We start from the raw sequence: 22,124 nt of genomic DNA, 5'->3' as shown, positions 1-22,124 counted from the left end.
ATAATTCAAAGTGGAAATATTCTAAAGGAAACATTGAATTAGAGGAGGTTTCCATTCCAATGACAGATTTAACCTGAGTGCCATGTTTTTTGTAACTAGTAAGGCTTAACCTATTAAAAAAAACTTAGCTAGTGGAGCCTTGTGGTTTTCTTTTCTTCCTTTCTGTTCTGGTTATCATTAGCTGATATGGCTTTCCATTTTCTGTATATCCAAGGTCTAGGATACATGTAGGGCAAATTTAATGCAGCACTACACCAGTTAAACCAGGACAGCCTTCTTCATGCAGCACTTGATATGCAAGCCCTATTGGTCACTCTTTCCACTCCAGTTTAAATGTTGCAATCCAGGATGAAAAAAGGACATTTGGCTTGGATTTTAAGGGATTCTGGGACAATTATACTATGTGGAAGAAAGAGCTAGCAGCTGAAAGAAAAAGATTAGAAATAATTAGAGTCAGCATAGTACTGTTTATTACTTTTTCTTTAAATTACCTCAAGGTTTATTAGTTTTAAAAAAATAACCTCTCTGATATTCCACTTACTTATATACAGTTTCTCATGTGTAAGCTCTAGATTTTACTTCTTGATTAAATTAACACCTATGGATAGTTACTCTCCAAGTAGAAGAGAACCCACAAAACCATTTGCACCAAATTGTTGAAAATTGATTTATGAAGAATTTATTTTATTTATAAATGCTACCAAGTCTTTAGTGGGTTATACATGCTAATTACAATAAAATATTTAGAACAAGAAAACAAAATTAATTTTATTACCCCACATTCTTTTAATGTATTTGATCAGAAAATATACTATACCTGCACTGATTTCCTGAGAGTTAACAGTGTAAAGTTTTAAATATTAGGCAGTGAAGGCAGATGAGAACACAGAGAAGATCTTATTTCTAAATTATTTTCCATCTTGACTTGCAGCCAAGAATTTTGATTTTGTAAGCAATCACCTCACCAGATGTCTTGATGTACCCCTGCCATGCCTGTGCTATTACTTTTCTCAGTGGTGCATGTGCTCACATGTAAATAATAGATAGGGTACATTAAGACATGGGGTAAATTGAACAGGTTTATTTGGCACTGAGCAAACATCTGTTGTATGAAATCAAAATTAATCGCCATTATGAGCTTCCTGCACTAACTTATTGCAATCCATTTAGAAAATATCCATTGTCCTCAATAATGCGAATAAAATACACAGCAGCACACATCATCATTAGAACTTGAGCCATTAGCTTTCAGTGTCAAAATTTGGTGGCACTGGGCTCCAAAGCAATTGCATTTCTCATCATTTCTGATCTCTGGGAGTAAAGGAGAGCTAAGTCAGAGTAACAGCAGATTGAGCTCAGGAGTATGTCCTGAAGCCTTTGACCCTCAGTGACTCTCCAGGACCCACTGATGTTATTCTGAGTTACAGCGAATCCCTGCTTTCAATGTCTAACTATTCTCCATCACATTGTAAATAGTTATTAGTGTTGGGGCAATTCAGGCCAAGACATTAAAAAACAAATGAAACCAAGCTTTGAAGCTTCATTTAAAAGGAAACATGAAGACACATCCTGGGTATTTCAAATATAATCAAAATAATCTTAAATAGAGTCAAGATATTAATTTTTTAAGATAATGTGACATGATTTTGTAATATATTTAATTTTATGTAATCTTACTAGCACAATAATTCCCCACATCTCACTGAACGTTAACAGTAAACTTCCGGCCTGTAAAAATACTAAGTAAAATGATTTAAACCATTCGGGTTTATCAGGTGCTTTTCCAAACATGGGCTCTGTTACCCATAGTCAGGACTGGGCCATATTCTTCAAGAGATGATATCGCCATAATTCACACTAGACCATACCGAATTTATTGTAAAACTCTCATAAAAGTATCTTCTTTCTCTCTACAAAGCTCGGTCCATAAAGAGGTGCTTTTTATTTTTTATAATAAAGGTTTAATAAAATATGGGTTTTTTCTTTAAAAAAATGACCACATAGCAACAAGATAAGCTGTTTTGTTAAAAGGAAAGATAAGTGGATTATTAAAAATAAAGATGAAATCTCAAGGAAACAATGAAAACCTTTAGGCTCCAGTATTTTTCGCTGTTTGTGGAATGTAATTTGGTAAGGTCACACATAGTGTAGATTTCTTAACCTCAACAATTGTTTCACAGAAATATTTATGTCTTATGTGATCCCAACATCTTCCCTACAAAATTACTTCTGTTACTTTTCTGCTTAACTGCTTAACAGCTAATTACATAATTTGCTTCCCTGCTTAGTAAATTAAAATCTCAATTCTCCTTCTTATAGTGCATTCACTCCAGATGAGTCAACATCTGTACCTAAAGGATAGCGACCATTCAGCAAGGAAGCTGCTGTTTCCTGTGGTGAAATACTGAAAATGTCAGCAGGACTTAACACACAGGTGAGCTCTACACTGTAAAGGTGAAAATAAGCCAGAAATATTTGAGTCTGTTGTTCATAAAACATATTCTATGTTGATTCAATATCTATGTGTTTTGTATCCTTTTTTAAAAGTTTGTCTTAGCAGTAGGCATAATTTTACTGTCTTTCTCACCAGGACAGTACCTCATCTTTATATCCTAATTTTGAACTATAACAGGCTTTTACCTTAATCACCTGTACTTTATAGTACTTCTGTGAAGCAGAGAGGGTAAATATTAATATCTTTAATTTACACATATGAAAACTGAGACTCATAGTAGCTGTTAGTTGGTAATACTGCATTTCAAGATATCTTTTTCCTCATTCCCATACCATCTGGTTTCCACAGTGTAATGACAGCTTAGATACCTTATACTGCACTTACATTGATTAAACCCTGAGCCTCCTACCACAGTTCCTGGCAACTGCATTCTGAGTTTGGCACTTTGAATAGGGGAGTGCATTTAAAGATAGGAGTTTGGGGGTGGGGGTAAAAGTATTTGTGGAAGATGCCAGATTGAAAAATGAAGAGAAAGGAGCACACATTAATCATGCAATTATGTAGCAAATGAGGGAGGTGCTGCAAAACTAAACCCAGGTCAACTGGAACTATTGTTTACTGTTTGCTTCTTTTTGTTGTTGTTGAGAAAAAATTCTGCCCTAATAGTTAATTGTTTTTAATTTTCTTTTAGCTTTTAAATCATCAGGTCCTAAACTTTTCCCACTCGAAGACACTCAAATACTCAACTCATGCCTTTTTCAGAATATCACTTAAAAGCAAACTCCCCTTCTCCCTTTTCTCCTCGAAAATGCCCTCCAAACTAAGTAACAAGGAACTGCTCCAAGCTGTTTCAAGTTCCTTTGAAGGTTGTATGTCAGTGTCGTTTGTTTGTTTCATGATCAGGAAAGCATTCCCACATTCAGAGTATCCACTTTTCCTTCCATCAGGGAGCGCTTTTTAGATTGTTTTCAAGTAGGAGGATGAGAAGCAGTAACTTGCAGGGAATTACAGCGGCTCTCCACCACCAGGAGTGGAGAGATGGGATTGCCCTGCAGGTTTTGGATAGGACACTGGAAAGTGGTCTAATGTGGTAATGATTTAGTGAAAGCTCTAATTATAGCACAGCTCATCCAGCAAATGGGTATTGAACACAAAGCCATTTAGCAGGAAGTTGCCAGCTTCTCTGATGGCAGAAATAAAAAGCTGTACATCACAGAACGTTAGTAATAGGTTGTCATTCTCCTGACTCAAAGTCTCTTCCTTTTCTCTGAATGTGAGTATATGAAGTACACTAGCTCAAATTTGCTGTATGATAGCAAATTTCAAAGTGAAAAGTGGCCAGCTTTAAAGATTTCATAACATTAGTGAACACAGTGACTGAACTGCTCATTAAACTTTAGGTGAAAAGGAAAAGTAAACAGAAACTTTGACCAAAATAAAAGCGAACTATCATCAATGTTGCTATTGTTATTTTAAAATTATAGAGGTCCTTGAGCTACTTTTATGCAAGAAATAAAGTTACTTAATTCTTCACTCTCTATAGTTTGAATTATAATATACATTTTCTGTAAAGTAGTTATGTTGTCATTCTTTTAAGAATGTTATAAGACATTGTCAAAAACTTAGAAATTTGGAGAATATTTTTTCCTAATGTACTAAATGTTAGAACCAGCATAACGGAAAAAATGAAGATCTACAAGGTTACTTGAATTATTTCTGGATCTCTAAGGATGGAATTTTACTTGCTAAATGTAATATATTTCCAAAAAAGAATGTATCAGACTTTAGGTTTGGTCAGATGTACAAGCACAGAACAAAAGAGCCTCTGAGACAAAAGCCTGAAAGTTTGTATTCCCTGTTCTAATCCATTGTCCATGGAAAGAGAACCTCAAAACGAAGTCTTTCAATGTTCTTGTGTCAGCCTCAAATCTCTTCCTTTTGTGGAATGGGTGTGGCTGTCCATGATAGTTTCATTCAATGAAATATTTCATTAATCCCTGCGGCACCTATGTTCTCAGTTCACATTCATAAAACACCTTCTGCTTATAATTTGGCTCCATTAGGTCACCCAATGAGTACAACGTGATTTGCATTGTTTTAAGATATTTACATTTCTACTGTTTTTATAAGGACTCCAGTCATTGGATTCAGGGCCTACCCTAAACTAGTTAGATCTCATCTTAACTTAAGCACCTACACAGATTTTATTTCCAAATAAGGTTGCAGTCTGAGGTCCCAAGTAGACATGATTTTGGGGGCGGATACAAGTCAAGTCATTAGCTCTGAATTCAGAGACATACTCAAAAGTGTCCGTGGCAAGTATGGTGTCACAACTATCCCTCCTAATTAGTTATAAGACAAAAATGTTAGAATTTATGACAGGTCAGGCTGACCTAAATGACAACTCTGAGCTGTGTAACAAGTTTCTTGTTCTGGACAGCTAGACTATATCCTGACTTAATTTGGGGCACATTCTGAAATCATTCCACTGTACACCTAAGTATATATTAATTTAGTGAAACAGAATATATTAGAAGGACAGCAACACATAAATATTTAGGCCAACAGTGATAGAGAATGAATAATACAATGTTTAAAACACAGTCCTGTAAAATGACAAGTTCAAATTTATCACACACACAAATATGTATCTTATAAACATGCTCTGACACACAGTACGTTTGATGGTTCGTGGCCAAAGAATGAAAAGTAAGTCACTTCATTCATTCAGGACAAACAATTTTGGGGGCTCAAACAGGAGAAATTTCTCTTATTGAACCTAAAAGATGATATTTTACAATTTTGTAAAGATGTCTCTCAACATTATACTTCAAACAAATGTGAAGTAAGTTTCATTGAACTGTTTCTAATAACTTAATATAATAAAGATTAATAGCTTATATCTTTCAGACATTAAAAGTTGTATGACTGCAAACATCTTTAACCCTCTTTAAGATGCTTTTTTTTTTTACTTCAGCAATTGGGCCTCATAGATTTATTTGCATGATCTAATAAGGTGAGTTCAAACATAGAATAGCTTTGGCCTTTGATTATCATTTAAAAAGTAGCTATTCATTTCATTAAACAAAATGTATTTACCTTAGCTTATAATAAAATGTGTAACACATACATTACCAGTGTCCAGAATTACTATCTGTCTGTGGAAGCATTTTCCTGGACATAGTCACTTGGCATCTAATTAATAAAGCAAATATTTCAGAGTATATGGAGGAAGAAGGGTCAAAAATATGTCAAACAAGCCCTAAAAAACCTACTGAATCATTTGGTCACACAACTGAATAGACTGTTGCAGTAATGCAAAGTTCGAACCTACAAGATAGGTTCAATTTACCTCCTTTACCTGGCTAGATGAATACAAGAAAACACCGGATTTTAGATTACTACTACTGAATTTAATGAAAACAATTAGTCTATTAATGTATTGTATCTTCAAATAACCTGTAAATAATTGTTCAGATCACACATTTTTAAATTTGCCTTGTAATATTTTATTTTAATATTTTTAGAGAGAGGGGAAGGGAGAGAGGAAGAAAGGGAGAGAAACATTAATGTGAGAGAGAAACTTCGACCAGTTGCCTCTCATAGCTTCCCCAAATGTAAACATTTCAAAAATGCAAGGACATGCCCTGGCCAGGAATCGAACTAGAAAATGTCCGCTCTGTGATGATGCCCTACCAACTGGAGCCCAAGCACCCTTCACCCGCAGGACCTAGAATCCACAAAGCCCCCTTTATAAGCTCAGCAACCAGCTGGGGGCTTCTAAAAAATGTTTTTGCATGAGTAAGACAGCAAGGCTAATGCCTAAAAGAGCCCATTTTGAACTCCCCACGGGGAGAGTATGTACACTGGATCCTAGGGCCCTGTTTCACTGAGACCATCAAAACGGAAGTTAAGAAAGGGTACAAGGGGAATTCAGGGTCCCACCCAGTCTCGGCTCACATACAGAGCTGCAGACTACACCAAGCAGGAGAGAGCTGACACTCTTACACAGATTACCCCTGCCCAAGTGAAACGAACAGCTATTTAAGCAGAAAATATACATTATTGGGAACATGCTGGGACAGACTAAGAGGGTCTGGGAAGACTGAAAAGGTCCCCGGGGAAGAGTCACAGAGACCTCACCCTCTTGCTCTCACCAGATGCTCCCTCTAGAGGCAAAGGAAGGAGATACAGGTGGTATTGACGGAAGATGGACAACCCACCCAGGGACCTGGAGCTGAGAGAGAAACCAGAGACAGATCCAGAAAGAAGTCAAAAGGCAAACACCAACAGCTGAGAAAACTTCACCTTGCTCTTCACCAGAACTTTAGTGTTTTTAAAATTTCTTTCATCTTTTCTTTCTTTTTAGTTTTTTGTTGTTTTTATTCTTGTTTTGTTTTTTGTTTGTTTTGCTCCCTTACATATTGCATTTTAATTTTTCTTCTTTCACTTCACTCATATTCCAAATAATTCACTACTCTCGGCCTTCTATTTTACTCTTTTAATCAGATTATATATGCGTTATTATTGTTATTCCAAATCCCACACAGCACCTTTCTCTGATCTTAATCCATTTTGCCATCTTCCTGACCTTTCTTACTGTTGTCATAAACTTTATTTTCCCTCAGAATATGCCATGTTCTTATCCCTTGCTTGTATTATTTTTCAATAATACAAGCTATGGCCACTTTTATTCAACATAGTACTGGAAGTTCTAGCTATGGCAATCAGAGAAGAAAAAGAAAAAAAGGCATCCAAATTGGAAAAGAGGAAGTAAACTGTCACTGTTTGCAGATGACATGAAAGTGTATATAGAAAACCCTATGGACTCCACAAAAAAACTACTTGATCTAATAAAGGAGTTTGGCAAAACAGCAGGATGAAAAATTAATATTCAGAAATCAAAGGCATTTTTGTATACTAGCAATGAAATATCAAAAACAGAAATTAGGCAAAAATTTCTATTTACTATAGCAACAAAAAATAAAATATTTAGGAATAAACTTATCCAAGGAGTAAAAAAATCCTGTACTCAGAAAACTAAAGAACATTGAAGATAAAATTAAAGAAGACACACAAAAAAATAAAAGCATATACCATGTTTATATATTGGAAGAATTAACATAGTTAAACTGTACATAGTACCCAAAGTAATCTGTATATCAATATGATTCCTATCAAAACACCAAGGACATATTTCATAGATATAGAACAAATATTTAAAATATTTATATGGAACTATAAATGACTACAATAGTGTCAGCAATTTGAGAAAGAACAATAAAAGAGGAGACATCACAGTACCCCATATGAAACTATATTACATGGCCACTGTAATCAAAATAGTTCAGTAGTGGCATAAGAACAGACACATAGATCATTGGAACAGAATAGGGAGCCCAGAAATAAACCCATGTCAATATTGTCAATTAGTATTTGACAAAGAACCCATGAGCATACAAGGACATAAAACTAGCCCCTTCAACAAATAATGCTGGGAGATCTGGACAAGTATGTACAAAAAATGAAACTTGACCACCATCTTACACCATACTCAAAAATATACTCAAGATGGATAAAAGACTTAAATAAAAGTCATGGTACCATAAATGTCATAGAAGAGAACATAGGCAGGAAAATTTCAGATATCCCATGCAGCAATATTTTCAATGATATATCTCCTAAGGCAAGGAATATAAAGGAAAGAATAAACAAATAGGAATACATCAGACTAAAAAGTTTCTATACAGCTGAAGAAAACATCAACAAAATGGAAAGGTAACCAACAGTATGGGAAAATATATTTGCCAATGATACCTTAAACAAGGATTTGATCTCCCAAATATGTGAAGAACTCATATGACTCCACATCAGGAAGACAAACAATCCAATTAAAAAAATGGGCAAAGGATCTGAACAGACACTTCTCCAAGGAGGACATCTAGAGGGCCCATAAACATAAAAAAATACTCAACATCATTAGCCCGCATAAAGATGAAAATTAAAACCCCAATGAGATACCACATCACACTAGTCAGAATGGCTATTATAAACAAATCAATGAACAAGTGCTGGTGAGGTTGTAGAGAAAATTCCTTGTACATTGTTGGTAGTAATGTAGACTGGTGCAGTCACTGTGGAAAGCAGTGTGGAATTTTCTCAAAAGACTAAAGATTCTGCAATCCCACTGTTGGGATAATACCCTAAGAATCCTGAATCACCAATTCAAAAGAATCTATGCACCTGAATGTTCATAGAAACATTATGTACAGTAGCCAAGTGCTAGAAACAGCTTAAGTGTCCATCAGTAAATGAGTGGATCAAAAAATTATAGGACACTTACACAATGGAATACTAGGCAGCAGAAAGAAAGAAGGAGCTCCTACCCTTCTCCACAGCATGGATGGAACTGGAGAGTATTATGCTAAGTGAAATAAGCCAGGCAGTGAAAGACAAATACCTAATGATCTCACCTATAAGTGGAACCTAATTAACAAAACTACTAAAAGAGCAACATAGAAATAGAGACATGAATATAAAAACAAACAGTGACCAGAGAGGAGTAAGAAAGAGGATAACATGGTAATGAAGAAGAAGGAGCAAGCCAAGGAACCGAAATAAAGAACTCATGGGCATGGACAATGAGGGGACAGAACTGACTGTGGAAGTGGAGGAGGATGGAGCAGAGGACAGCAATAGGGAAAAAGGCAGGATGACTGATGATATGGGAAACTTTGAAAAACCTCTGTTTAACCTTTATTTGCCCAGACCCCAGGCGCCCTAGAGAGAATGATGGGGCCTCCTGGGAGGGCGGGTGGCCAGATAGTGAGGACTGGAAATGAAGCGAGAGGTCCCAGGAGATCTTTGCTCACCCAAGACCCCAGGCGCCATAGTAGAAAAATAAGGCCGTCTAGGAAGAGCAGATAAAGCAGATAGCCGGATAGTCACTAGGACTAGGGCTAGCACCTCCGCAGGTAGAACCAATTTTCACATTTAGCCTTTGAACTCTGCTTCTGCCCCGTAGATAGAACTAATTACCGCATTCTGCTTCTGTATCCTGCTTTGCCACGTAGATAGGAAGACCTCTAACCTATATATTCCCCAAGAATCCTTTGTTCAGGGCTCAGAATTTGGAGACTGACTCCTCTGGGCCCGTGCATGTAAAAAGGAATAAACCTCGTACTCCAGAATCCCTCCGTGTCAGGTCGCTTCATTTCCCATAACACTGTAACTGTACAACAGTAAAAAAAAAATTAAAAAAACAAGAAATAAAAATCAGTGTGGACACTGGCCCGCAGTGTCTGCATCATTATGGATGAAATGAGACATCCACACGGACTAGTAGTCCTGTGGAGGAAAAGGGTGGGGATGGCTTTTTTCTCAAGGGGAGCAAAAGCCAGGCCCCTTGCCTGGACCAGCGTTTATTGGGTTTCTCAGCACATTATAAGATGGTCCTCATCTACTATGCAGGGGTTCGCTTTAGGTGGTTACCTTTCACAGAAAACAAAGGAGGGGTTGCTGGCAATCACATTACAGAAGAGAGATATTTGCAAATGAAAAGGCAAGAGTGGTTGAACCAGTTACACTGGTCCTTGGAAGGTTTAGCATGGATTTTAGGAAGTTACTTTGCAGTAAATGTTTGCCACAAATCCCAGTGAGGGAGTTTTTAGCAAAAAGCAAGACTCAAAGTGGCCCAGGTACATAGCAGGCCTGATCCCCCCACCGGAGAACCTGTCCATGGGCGTGGGTCCTGTGCCTCTCCCAGTGGGAGCTGGGCCCACGCCACACAGAACAGTCTCCTACAAAAAATAAAATAGAAAACAATTTATTGTTACTTTGATAAATCAGATATCCAGGTGCTGTTTCTAACTTGTTTTTTGTAAGATTGGATGACTTTACTATGCCATGTCCTAGTTCCAGTTAAAAAGAATAAAGAATCAAGTTATCTGTGGCATTAGTCACTCAGTATTGTAAATTAATATACTAACATTTTATGTAATTATGACAGATATTTTCTTTTTTTGCTCTTGTATTATGTCAAAACTGTTTATGCTATGCATTTACCACAATTAAGAATCTAAAGTTATTTTTAATTGTCAATCTTAAGAAAGTATTTTTGCAAATCTAAAATACATGATTAGAGATAAAATTCATGTGTCACTCCAATAATTCATCAAGATAGTACTAGTGTATATGCTGATATGTCTAACATCCTCCTATGTTTTTTAAATGTTATCTTTAGTTTACTACATTCACAATATTATTATCTATAGTTCTGCAGTTCTATTGGCTGAACTGTCATCCTGTAAACTTTCCGTTTTTTACAGGTTTCATTCCCGGTCAAGGCACATAGCTAGATTGTGGGTTTGATGCCCCGTTGGAGTACATCAGGGAGGTAACCAATCAATGCATCTGTCTCAAATCAGTATTTCTATCTTTATCTCCCTCTCCCTTTTTCTCCCTCTCTCTCTCTAAAAAAAAAATGCAGCTCTGGCTGGTGTAGCTCAGTGGATTGAGCAGGGGCTGTGAACCAAAGGGTCACCAGTTGGATCCCCAGTCAGGGCACATGCCTGACTTGTGAACCAGGTCCCAACTGAGGGGCATATGGGAGGCAACCACACATTGATATTTCTCTCCCTCTCTTCCTCTCTCTCTAAAAATAAATAAAATTAAATATATTTAAAATGCAATGAGAAAACATCCTGGGGTAAAGATTAAAAATATAGAATAAATACAAAGAGTCCAAAAGAGTCCCAAACATAATCATTTAAAATCAGACAGTCTATGCAATCCATTTGGTTAATATTCTACTTGAGTTCAATACTTTTTAACATTTAACATAGTACCAACACACATGAAATGACCTATTAAAATCGCAGTGTCTCTATATTAATTATTAGAGTAACCACTTACATTATAGGTTTTTCCTGGATTTTTAAAATGATATGAACATAAAATTGTATAAAAAGGAATAGACTACAGACAATGTCTATGACCCACAAGATGAAATGACTGGTCCTGAAAATGTAATACATTCCTCTTGTAATGTTCTCTGTCCAAATTTTTACTAAGTATGGTTAAAAATCAGTACCTGTAAATTGATACTATTTATTTAGGGTGTTTTGGAACAAAACAAAACTTATTATGCAAATAAATCAATAAAAATGATATTGTAGACTAACAATAAATGAAGATATATTTTTGTATTAATAATTAGAAATAGAAAATGTTCAAATATGCTATGTAGAAAAGAATAATGCTTACAAAATACATTTTCAATATTAAATAAGACAGAGTTGTTAAAAACTGAAGTTGTCAAATTAAAGGATTCAAAGTGATTTTTGAGATTCCAGTAAAATAAGCACAAATTATTCATATAATTACCACATATTGCCAAGAGTTTAAAAATCCATACATAAAAAATGCCAGATAATTGAGTAGAAAGCATGTTAATTTGGAGTGTTTTTCACATACCGACAGTAATTCACCAATTGCTTATTTTTTTATTTTTAGAGAGAGGAGAAGGGACAGAGAAAGAGGGGAAATATCAATGGGTGGTTGCCTCTTGGACCCTCCCCTCACCCCCTACCAGCACCAGGGACCTGGCTCACAATCCAGACACGTGCCCTGACTGGGAATTGAACTGGCGACACTTTGGTTCACAGGCCCACACTCAATCCACTAAGCTACACCAGCTGGGGCTCTTGAGTATACTTTAAATCTACAACATATGGATGTGACTCTATTCTCACAGATAATATACAGAAATTAATTTTGATAGTATTGTCTTCACTTAAAAAGAAGTTCATATTGATTACATTTACTTTTGTAAGCATACATTTATCCTGATAAACAACTCATGAAAACAATAAAAAACCTTTTGCTTTTATGATAATAACTAGTTCCTGTAATTCAAAGTATACTTATGTATATCTAACTTTCTTTATTCCAACATCATTTTTACCTTCTTTACTTTATGTGATACAATTACCTTGGTTATAAACAATACCACTGATCTACAGGCCAGTGCTATTATATATATATATATATAATAGTTGCACACTTCAGAGACTAAAATCAAGATGTATAAAAAATCAAATTGCTATTTCTTTTAATATCTAAGTGCTTGATAAAAATAAAAATTGTATTCAATGGTTCAGTAAAAATCTGGGTCTTCTATTTTAAAGATATAATTTAGATTGAATTTAAATTGTTAAGAAATGGCTTTCACCTAATAGAGCTCGTGTACTCACATATTAGCTCTAAATGCATTGATCTCCACATAGCCTGGAATGTTTTACACAGTCTTCAGTGTGTAATCTATTTTAAACGCATTTAATGTAAATGGGAATATAGAATAGAGGACATACTTGTGAAGAAAGTTATGGAGATAGAATATTTTTAACAAATCAAAATTAGAGATTGAGAGAAAGTTACTACAAAGTTTTGGCACATCATGTAAACCAAATAAATATTTGTTAAGTGAAAAATTAATAAACAGACTTTAAAAACATTTAATTAAGCCAGTATAAATTTTGTAGAGTTGAATGACATAAATGTAACCATAATAACAGTATTATAGTAGCATTCACTTGGTAGAACATGTTTGTACAGTTTAACAGTTAATAAAAACAACTTTGTAATTATTTCTTAACTGTAGTGTTTAATTGCTATTTACGGTTTACTTGTTTTGCAGTATTTCAAGATACATTTATATTCCAAGAGAGTAAAATGCTTGAAATCTATACAGCATTAGAATTATTTTTAGGAAAATATGATCTTCATGAAAGTGCTGCTGGTAAGAGAAAATGTTTTACATAGAAAACATCATTTTCCTATGTAAAAATATTATGTATATTTAAAATATTTTATATATCATATAAAAACTTATATATACACATACATATCCAACAACATTAAAATGTTTATCATGGTTATAACAATTAACATGAGATCTACCCCCTTAACACACTTTCAAGTGTATAAACAGTATTGTTATAATAAGCTTAGTATTGTACAGCAGAGCCAATCCACCTTGCAGAACCGAAATGTTTGTTGTTTAGCAACTCCTCATTTCCCCTTTCCCAAAACCCCTGGCCACCACAATCTCATTGTTTGTCTCAATTTTGATTACTTTTGATTCCTCATTTAAGTTGAATCATAAAGTAGTTGTTTTTATGTATTTGGCTAAATTTAACAGACTAATGTTTACTCGGATTATTCTCGTTATCGCACACTGCAGGCTTTCCTTCTTTTTAAGGCTGAATAATATTTCACTGTATGTGACTCCTTTTTTATTTATTCATCTGTCAATGCCCATTAGGCTGTTTCCACCTTTGACTATTGTGAATGATGCTTCATGAACATGAGAGTGTGATACCACCTCTTTGAAACATTGATTTCAATTGTTTTAGATAAATATCCAGAGGTGAGAGTACTGGGTCATATGGTAGTTCTATTTTTCACTTTTTTCAGGAACCTCCATACTATTTTCCATAAGCTGCCTCATGTTTCACCCTTCTCAACACTGTAAGATTTGCAATTTTACAACTTTGCAAAAACGTGTTGTCTTTGGTTTTTCGTTTGTTGTTTGTTTTTGTTTTTTTTTTAGTAATTGTCATCCTAGAAGGTATAAAGTGACTACAATCTGCGTGAACCTGTTGATTAGTTTCCATATACTCGTTGGCCATTTATATGTCTTCTTTGGAAAAACATCTATTCAAATTCTTAGCCCATTTTTTAATAAGGCTTATTTGGACATTTTTCATTTGTTCTGTGTTTTTTTTTGAAAGATTTTACTTATTTATTTTTTAGAGAGAGTGGAGGGGAGAAATAAAGAGAGGTAGAGAAACATCAATGTGTGAGAGAAACATCTATGGGTTTCCTGTTGGCCCATAACCTAGGCATGTGCCCTGACCAAGAATTGAACCAGCAACCTTTTGGTTAGCAAGAGGATGCTAGAGCCACTGGGCCACACAAGCCAGGGCTCATTTCTTTTTTTTTTTAAGTTTAGGGTATTTTTTAATCACTATTCTATTACAGTTGTCCCAAATTTTCCCCCTTTGCCCTCCTCCACCCAGCCCACTCCCCACTCCCTTATCAGATATATGATTTAAAAATATTGTATCGCATTCTATAGGTTGCTCTTTAAATCCACTGATTGTTTTCTTTGCTATGCAGAAACATTTCAGTTGCATGTAGTCTCTCCTATCTAGTTTTGATTTTCTGGCCTGTGCTGTGGTGCCATATTAAAATAATCATTGCCAAGAAAACTGTCCTGAATATTTCCCCCTAGTTTTCTACTAGCAGATAGAGTTTCAAGTCTTACAATTAAGTATCTAATATATTTTGAGTATATTAGTTTAGATGGAGTAAGATATGGTTCCAATTTCATCCTTTTGTATTTGGATATCTATTTTACCAACATGTAAAGAAAATACTCTTCTTTCCTGACTGTGTGTGTTAAGCTTCCTGATTGTGTGTTTTTAGAACTTTTATTAAGAACCAGTTGACCATATAAAAACAAATAGAATGATTTCTTAAACTTCTATTCTGTTTCACTAATGTATATGTCTGTCTCTATGATAGCACCACACTCTTTTAAGTACTTTAGTTTTTAAATATAGTTTGAAACCAGGAAGTGTGATGCTCCAACTTTGTAAAAATATTATTTTGGCTTTATAGTTCCCTTGTGGTTACCTATGATAGAGATTCATCAAATCTTTAGATTGCTTTGAGTAGTATGGACATTTTAACAATATTATACCTTCCAATCCATGAAAATGAGGTGCCTTTCCATTCATTTGTGTTTAATTTCTTTCAGCAGATTTTGTAGTTTTCATTGTATGACCTCTAATTCCTTCCTTCAGTTTATTTCTAGGTATCTTGTTCTTTTTGACATTATTGTAAATGGGATTGTTTTCCAAATTTCTAATAATTGTTATATTAGTGTATAATAATTGTCATTATTAGTGTATAATAACAAACATTAGTGTACAGATTTTGTTGGTGGTGCTATTGTATCCCATAACTTTACTGACTTTGTTTAATTCTAACAGTGTTTTGGTGGCATATTTATGGTGCTCTCTCTATACATATATATACAAGATCATGTCATCTGTAAACAAAGATCTTTTACTATTTCATTTCTAATTTGGATTCATTACTTTTCCTATAAATACATGTTCTAATTGCATTTTATTGATTCTGTTATTACAATTGTCCCCATTTTCCCCCTTCACCCCCTCCACACAGCACTGCCCATACCTCCAGGCGATCCTCAACCAGTGTTCAGGTCTGTTGGTCATGCATATCAGTTCCTCTGGCTACTGCATTTTCTATATGGTGCTTTACATCCCTATGGTTATTCTGTGCCTATTTGTACTTCTTAAGTTTTTTTATTTCCTTTTCTTGTCTAAGTGATTTAGCTAGTACTTCCAGTATTATACTGAATAGAATGGTAACAGTGGGTATACTTGATTTATTCATGACCTTGGTGGAAAATTTTTCAGCTTTTCACCATGAAATATGTTAGCTGTGGATTTCTTATATACGGTTTTTATTATATTGAAATAAACCTCCTCTATTTATATTTTGTTGACAGCTTCTCTCAAAAAGGTGTTGAATTTTATCAAATGCTCTTTCTGAATATGTTGAGATGATCATAACACTCACTCTCCTTTTATGTATCATGTGAACTTCATTTCATATGTTGAACTATCATTGCATCCCAGGAATAAATCACATTTGGTCACAATATATAATCATTTTATTATATCATTGGATTAAGTTTACTAGTATTTTGTGGAAAATGTTTGCATGTGTATTAATTTGGTTATAACTTATAATTGTCTCTCCTTGGTTTCAGCATCATATTAATGCTATTCTTATAAAATTAATTTAGGAATATACCCTCCTTTTCAATATTTGAAAGGTTTATGAGGACTAATTTTTGTTCTTTAAATTTGTTTTGTAGAATTTTCCAAAAAATGAAGTGAAGCCATCAAATTCTGAAATTTTTTTTGATGGGAGGTTTTTTATTATTGATATTACATATTTATGTTAGTTACAGATCTATTCAGACATTTGATTTTTTTTCATTATTAAGTTTTCATAGTTTTATGTCTCTAGGAACTTATTTATTTCTTCTAGGTTATCCAGTTAGTTTGTGCATAATTTTTCATAGTAGTTTCTCATAAACATTTTTAGTTACATACCAATTATAATATCTCCTCATTCATTTTCCATTTTATTTATTCAATCTCTCTTTTACCTTAGCCTAGCTAAAAGTGTGCCAACTTTTATCTTTTTCAAAAAAACTTTTTTTTTTAGAAAACTTTTGATTTGTTGTTTTTGTCAAGTATTTTGTTTGTTTCTCATCTAATATTTATTTTTACCCTTCTTCTGCTAACTTTGAGGTTTTTTTCTTTTTATACCTCATTGAAGTGTTTAGTCATGTCACTTATTTGAGAACTTTGTTTTTTTTTATAAATATAGGAACTTATTATTTTAAACTTTCTCTTGACATTGCTTTTGCTGTATCCCATGAGTTTTGGTATGCTTTTGTTTCAGTTTCATTTGTCTCGTTTTTTTCTGTTTTCTCTTTGATGTGTTCTTTGACCTTGTGTTTAAGTATTTTTTTTTAAATTATGAAATAGTTGTGAATTTGAGTTTCCTTTAGCTGTTAATTTCTAGCTTTATTCTATTGCAGGGATATCAAACTCATTTTCACCAGGGGCTACATCAGCCTCATGGTTGCCTTCAAAGGACTGAAATAATGTTAGGACTGTATAAGTGTAACTACTCCTTAACTGTTAAGGAGTTGAAATTGCATTTGGCCCTTTGAAGGCAACCAACCACAGGGCTGATGTGGCCCTGGTGAAAATGAGTTTGACATCCCTGCTCTCGTGATTGGAGACGATGCTTCATATAATTTAAATCTGAAATGAAGACATTTTTGGTGACCCAACATGATTTTTTCCTGGAGAAAATTCTATCTGTACTTGAACAAAATGTATATTTTGCCGCTAGATTTTATTTATTTAGTCATTTAGTTCATTTTTATCCTCATCTGATGACATTGTTTTATTGTTTTTAGAGAGATGAAGGGAGAGAGAGAAACATCAGTTGGTTGCTTCCCATACATGCCCAGACTGAGGATCATATGTACCTATACTGGGGATCAAACCTGCAACCTAAGTATGTTCCCTGGCCAGGAATAAAATCCTCAGCTCTGTGGTTACAGGACGATCCTCCATCCAACTAAGCCACACCTGCTCCGCTGCTGTGTCTAGTTTTTATATATATATATATTTGTTGTGTCCATATGTTATTCAAGTATTCTATTTTGTTTTGTTTTTAATTTTCTATCTGGTCATTCTATTACTGCAAGTATCTTTTTAAGCCTCCTAATTTTATCCATTTCTGTGTATTTCTCCCTTCAGAGTTGTCAGTGTTTGCTTATATATTTATTGTCCTGATGTTATTTGAATATATATTTATAATTTTGATGTGTTCCTGATCATTTTTGTCATTTACGATGACATTATTAGTCTCTTTGTGGCAGTTTTTGTTGGATATAGTATAGCTATCCAGGCCTTACACTGGGTAAAATTTCTATATCCCTTTCATATTGGCCTCAGTATGTCCTCAACTCTTCTGAAGATAGCATATGAATAGATCTTGTTTGTTTTTTTGTGTGTGTCTTAATCCAGAAGTCCTATCAAGACTGGTTAGAAAGGCAGACTGGTTGCTCCCACACCCACACCCACATGTAGCGATTAGCAACTGGGAGAGATGCCTCAGGTGTGGAGGTCTCCCACTGAGAAGTGAGTGGTTCCAGCTGCACAACAGGCTCCCAGTCCAGACCACCTGTGCCAGGGAGCGGATTCCTCACAACATTTGGCTGTGAAAATCAGTGGATATTCAGTCCAAGTGAGACAGAGGGCTGCTGGAGTCCCAGGGGTTTCTTCTGAAGGACCCATGGGCAGAAATACTGTTGAATGAATGCACTTGTTCCAAACTCCACGACTGGGATAGCGGCTCAAAAGAGGCCAGGGACATAGCTGGAGAAACTGAATTACCTGGCTTCAGGGTGAGGGTAGAGGGACAGCTCTGAATGTGTTAGCAGGCACCATAATTGTTTTGCTGAGCCTTCCTTCCACCTAGCCTACAGGTGCAGGCAGGCACCAAACATTAGTCTCCATCATATTTGCCTGACTCTGGTATTTCCAACTCACACACAGTCCAGATCCTCTTTCAGCAGCTATTACCCAATGGCCAGCCTCAGCTCACATTGCAGACTGTCCTAAACACTCTCGACATTCTACACATCTCAAATCAGCAGCTGCTGCTCTTAGTGTGCCCTATTCCTCTTGATAAGCACCCCCCAGACCAGTACTAGTGAGAGCCAGCCTAGGCTTAGCCTTTCCTAGGTGCCTCCAAGCCCTGCACACGCAGCTACTACCCACAGAACACATTGCACATTTTACCAGGTGGCCCAGGTCAGGCAGTAGCTAACATGGGCCTGTACCAGAGCTCCATTCCAGAGATCCCAGAACTAATACCCCTCATGAGTGACTTCAGAACACACTAGAGCATCACCTAATTAGCTTCACTAATAATATGCCCAAAGGGCACTACTACAGTAAATTCTACTAGTGGGGTAAGTTCTCACACAACAGCTTGTCCACTCTGGCCATAGTCAATCCTAACTGCCAGTGGGCCTGAGTCAGTCCTACCCACTGAGGTGCCAACAGCAATCAGGCTCAATTACAAAATTAGATTAGATAAATGAGAGGATCAAATGAGCAATTTGGAAACAACATATACAGTTTAAGCCACCTCTGAGACAACATCGGGCATAACAGTCACATAATAGGAATACCAGAAGGGGAAGAGTGGAAGCAAGTAATTGAAAACCTATTTCAGATCCTTGCTTGGTAACTTCCTAGTGCATGAGTGTGCACCCCTGTGCATTTTCTCACGAATGGCATTTTAGGACTAGTTGATTTGCAATATCCCTCTGCTCTTTGTGCTGTAACCGGTTCCCACCATCCAGGTACTTTTTCCTTCCCCCGCTGGGCCTCTGAGTTATCTCGAGTTGCTGGTGTGTGCCTGCAGTTCCAGCCTCATTCCCTTCAGCCTGCTGTGTTTCCCAGCACTGTGCGTGGCCTGTCCACACCGCTCTCCCCAGCCACCCACCACGGAGACCTCCACCTCCATGCAGCCACAGACCAGCAGCCAGCTACAATGCCACTGAGCCCCGCATTTGTTGGGGCTGCAAGAGAGGGAGGAGCTGTTCAAGCTCAGGATGGGCTGGTGGTGTACATCAGCAAGGTGCGCAGCCTGGAAACAGAACAGTGTGCTGTAGTTGCATGTGACAGACAGCCTGAGGAGGTTCGCTACAGCTTACTGGCCTTAAGGTGCTCTATGAGGCCAAACAGACAAATGCAGGAAGAGCAATGGAGACACAGCGTGCAAGAACGCCAAGGTGCAGATAGAACTGGGCAAGTTCAACTGCTCCTCAATTATACTGAGAAAGAATCTAATCTTAATGGAGCTCAGGTCAAGCTTCAAGAATATGAAGCAACACTGAATTCTAAAGATGCAGCCCTGACTACTGCACTTGGTGACAAAAAAAAGTTTAGGGAGGGAGAATGGGAGGGTCTGAAAGATCAGGTTGCTCAGTTGGAAACTTCCTTAGCTGCTGCCAGAAACCAGTTAACTGATGAAAATTTACTTAAAATGGATTCGAAGAATCACTGTTAGAGTCTTACAGAGGACTTGGAGTTTTGTAAAATCATGTATGAGGAGGATATTAATTGGACCAGAAGGAAGCATGAAACTTGCCTGGTGAGGTGGATTCTGGGAGTCAGACTGAGGATGAGCACAAACTGGCTCTGGCTCTTCATGAGATGAGAGAGCAGCATGATGCCCAGGCCAAACTCTACAAGGAGGAGTTAGAGCAGACTTACCAGCCAAACTCGAGAATGCCTGACTAACCTCAGAGATGAACACTTCTATTGTCAACAGTGCCAGGGAAGAACTGATGGAAAGTCATTTGAGAATTGAAAGCCTTTCATCCCACCCTTCTAATCTACGAAGAGTCCAGAGCATGTTTGAAGAGGATTCAAGAGCTGGATTACTTGCTTGCTAAAGAAAGAGACAACCTGCCCTGACTGGTGTAGCTCAGTGGATTGAATGAGGGCTGTGAATCAAAAGGCTGCTGGTTTGATTGCTGGTTAGGGCATAGGCCTGGGTTGCGGGCCAGGTCCCCAGTGGAGGCCACATGAGAGGCAACCACACATTGATGTTTTTCTCCCTCTCTTTCTCCCTCCCTTCCCCCATCTCTAAAAATAAATAAATAAAATATTTAAAAAGAAAAAAAGGAAGAGACACCCCTTGGCCCATGTTGTCTGACAAAGAGAGAGGTATGGTGAAAATAGGGGATCAGAAGAAGCAACCGCGGAACAATCATAAACAACTTTCTAATGTAAAGTTAACCCTGGACATGGAAATCAGTGCTTACAGGAAACTCTTAGAAGATGAAGAAAGGGATTGAAGCTCTCTCCAAGCCCTTCTTCTTGTGTGACAATATCACAAGCATCCTCAAGTTGCAGAGTGTGTACAAATAGAGGAAAATGGAAGATAATCAACATGGAAGAGTCAGAGACTAGCAGTGGTTTTAGCATTTTTCATTCCACTTCAGCTATTGGGAATGTCTGTATTGAAGAAATAGATGTTGATGGAAAATTTATCTTGAAGAATACTTCTGAATAGGATCAACCAATGGGAGGCTGAAAGATGATCAGAAAAATTGTACACATATCGGTCAAATACAAATCTACCTCAAGATAGGTGCTAAGGTCAGGCCAGATTATTACATCTGGTCTGCAAATGCTGGTGTCACAGCCATTCCTCCCACAGACCTCATCTGGAAGAACCAGAACTAGTGGGGCACGGGTGAAGACATGAAGGTTAGACTGAAAAATTCTCAGGGAGAGGAGGTTGCTCAAAGAAGTACAGTCTTCAAAATAACCACACCTACTGAGGAAGAGGAGGAGGAGGAAGAGGCTGCAGTGGCTGTCAAGAAGAACTCTGACCACAGAGATTCCCAACAGCATCCAATAGAAGCTGTGCAATTATGTAAATTTCTCAAGTCAACCATCTTCCTTAAAATAAACAAGTATGGTAATCTTTACCTACATACACTGCAGAGCCTTTTCTGAAGCACAGAATATTTTTATATTTCCTTTATGTAAATTTTCAAGCTGTGAATCTAATGGCCTTAATTTCCTTTTTTGACATTGAACGTTTCATGAAAGAAATAATATACATACACTTTGTAGCAAGGTGTGAAACACTAAACTAACTGTGTACTGTTTGGAAAGGGTCCCTCAAATTTTTTGACATTTTTGCATGTATGTGTGTTTCTTTAGTTCTTATGAGAAAAGGAGGGGAGGGCCGACAAACCACTGTGTGTCTGGGCATAATTTGAAGATTGATATTCTAATTTAAAAATCTGCTCTTGATTATTCTCTGCTATATATAACAGTGCTGTGATGGATGGAGAGAAATGCTTTTCAACGTATCAAAAATTTATAATGAATTTTTTGTAATGAACAATCAAGCCTTTTAAAATCAATTTTTAAACAATCAATTTTTAATA

At 36.3% G+C, this 22,124-nt stretch overlaps 1 pseudogene; it reads left to right on the top strand.

Moving 5' to 3' along the window:
- The first annotated feature begins 3,263 nt into the window (after positions 1-3,263).
- LOC119034545 (lamin-B1-like) lies at positions 3,264-21,605 on the top strand (annotated as a pseudogene).
- Positions 21,606-22,124: the final 519 nt, after the last annotated feature.

The sequence above is a fragment of the Artibeus jamaicensis genome, unplaced genomic scaffold (genome assembly GCF_021234435.1).
Source record: "Artibeus jamaicensis isolate MK-2021 breed Jamaican fruit bat unplaced genomic scaffold, CSHL_Jam_final contig_466, whole genome shotgun sequence".
NCBI classification, from domain to species: Eukaryota; Metazoa; Chordata; class Mammalia; order Chiroptera; family Phyllostomidae; genus Artibeus; species Artibeus jamaicensis.
Note: the sequence above shows the minus strand (reverse complement) of the source record. Positions and strands in the feature narration are given on the sequence as shown.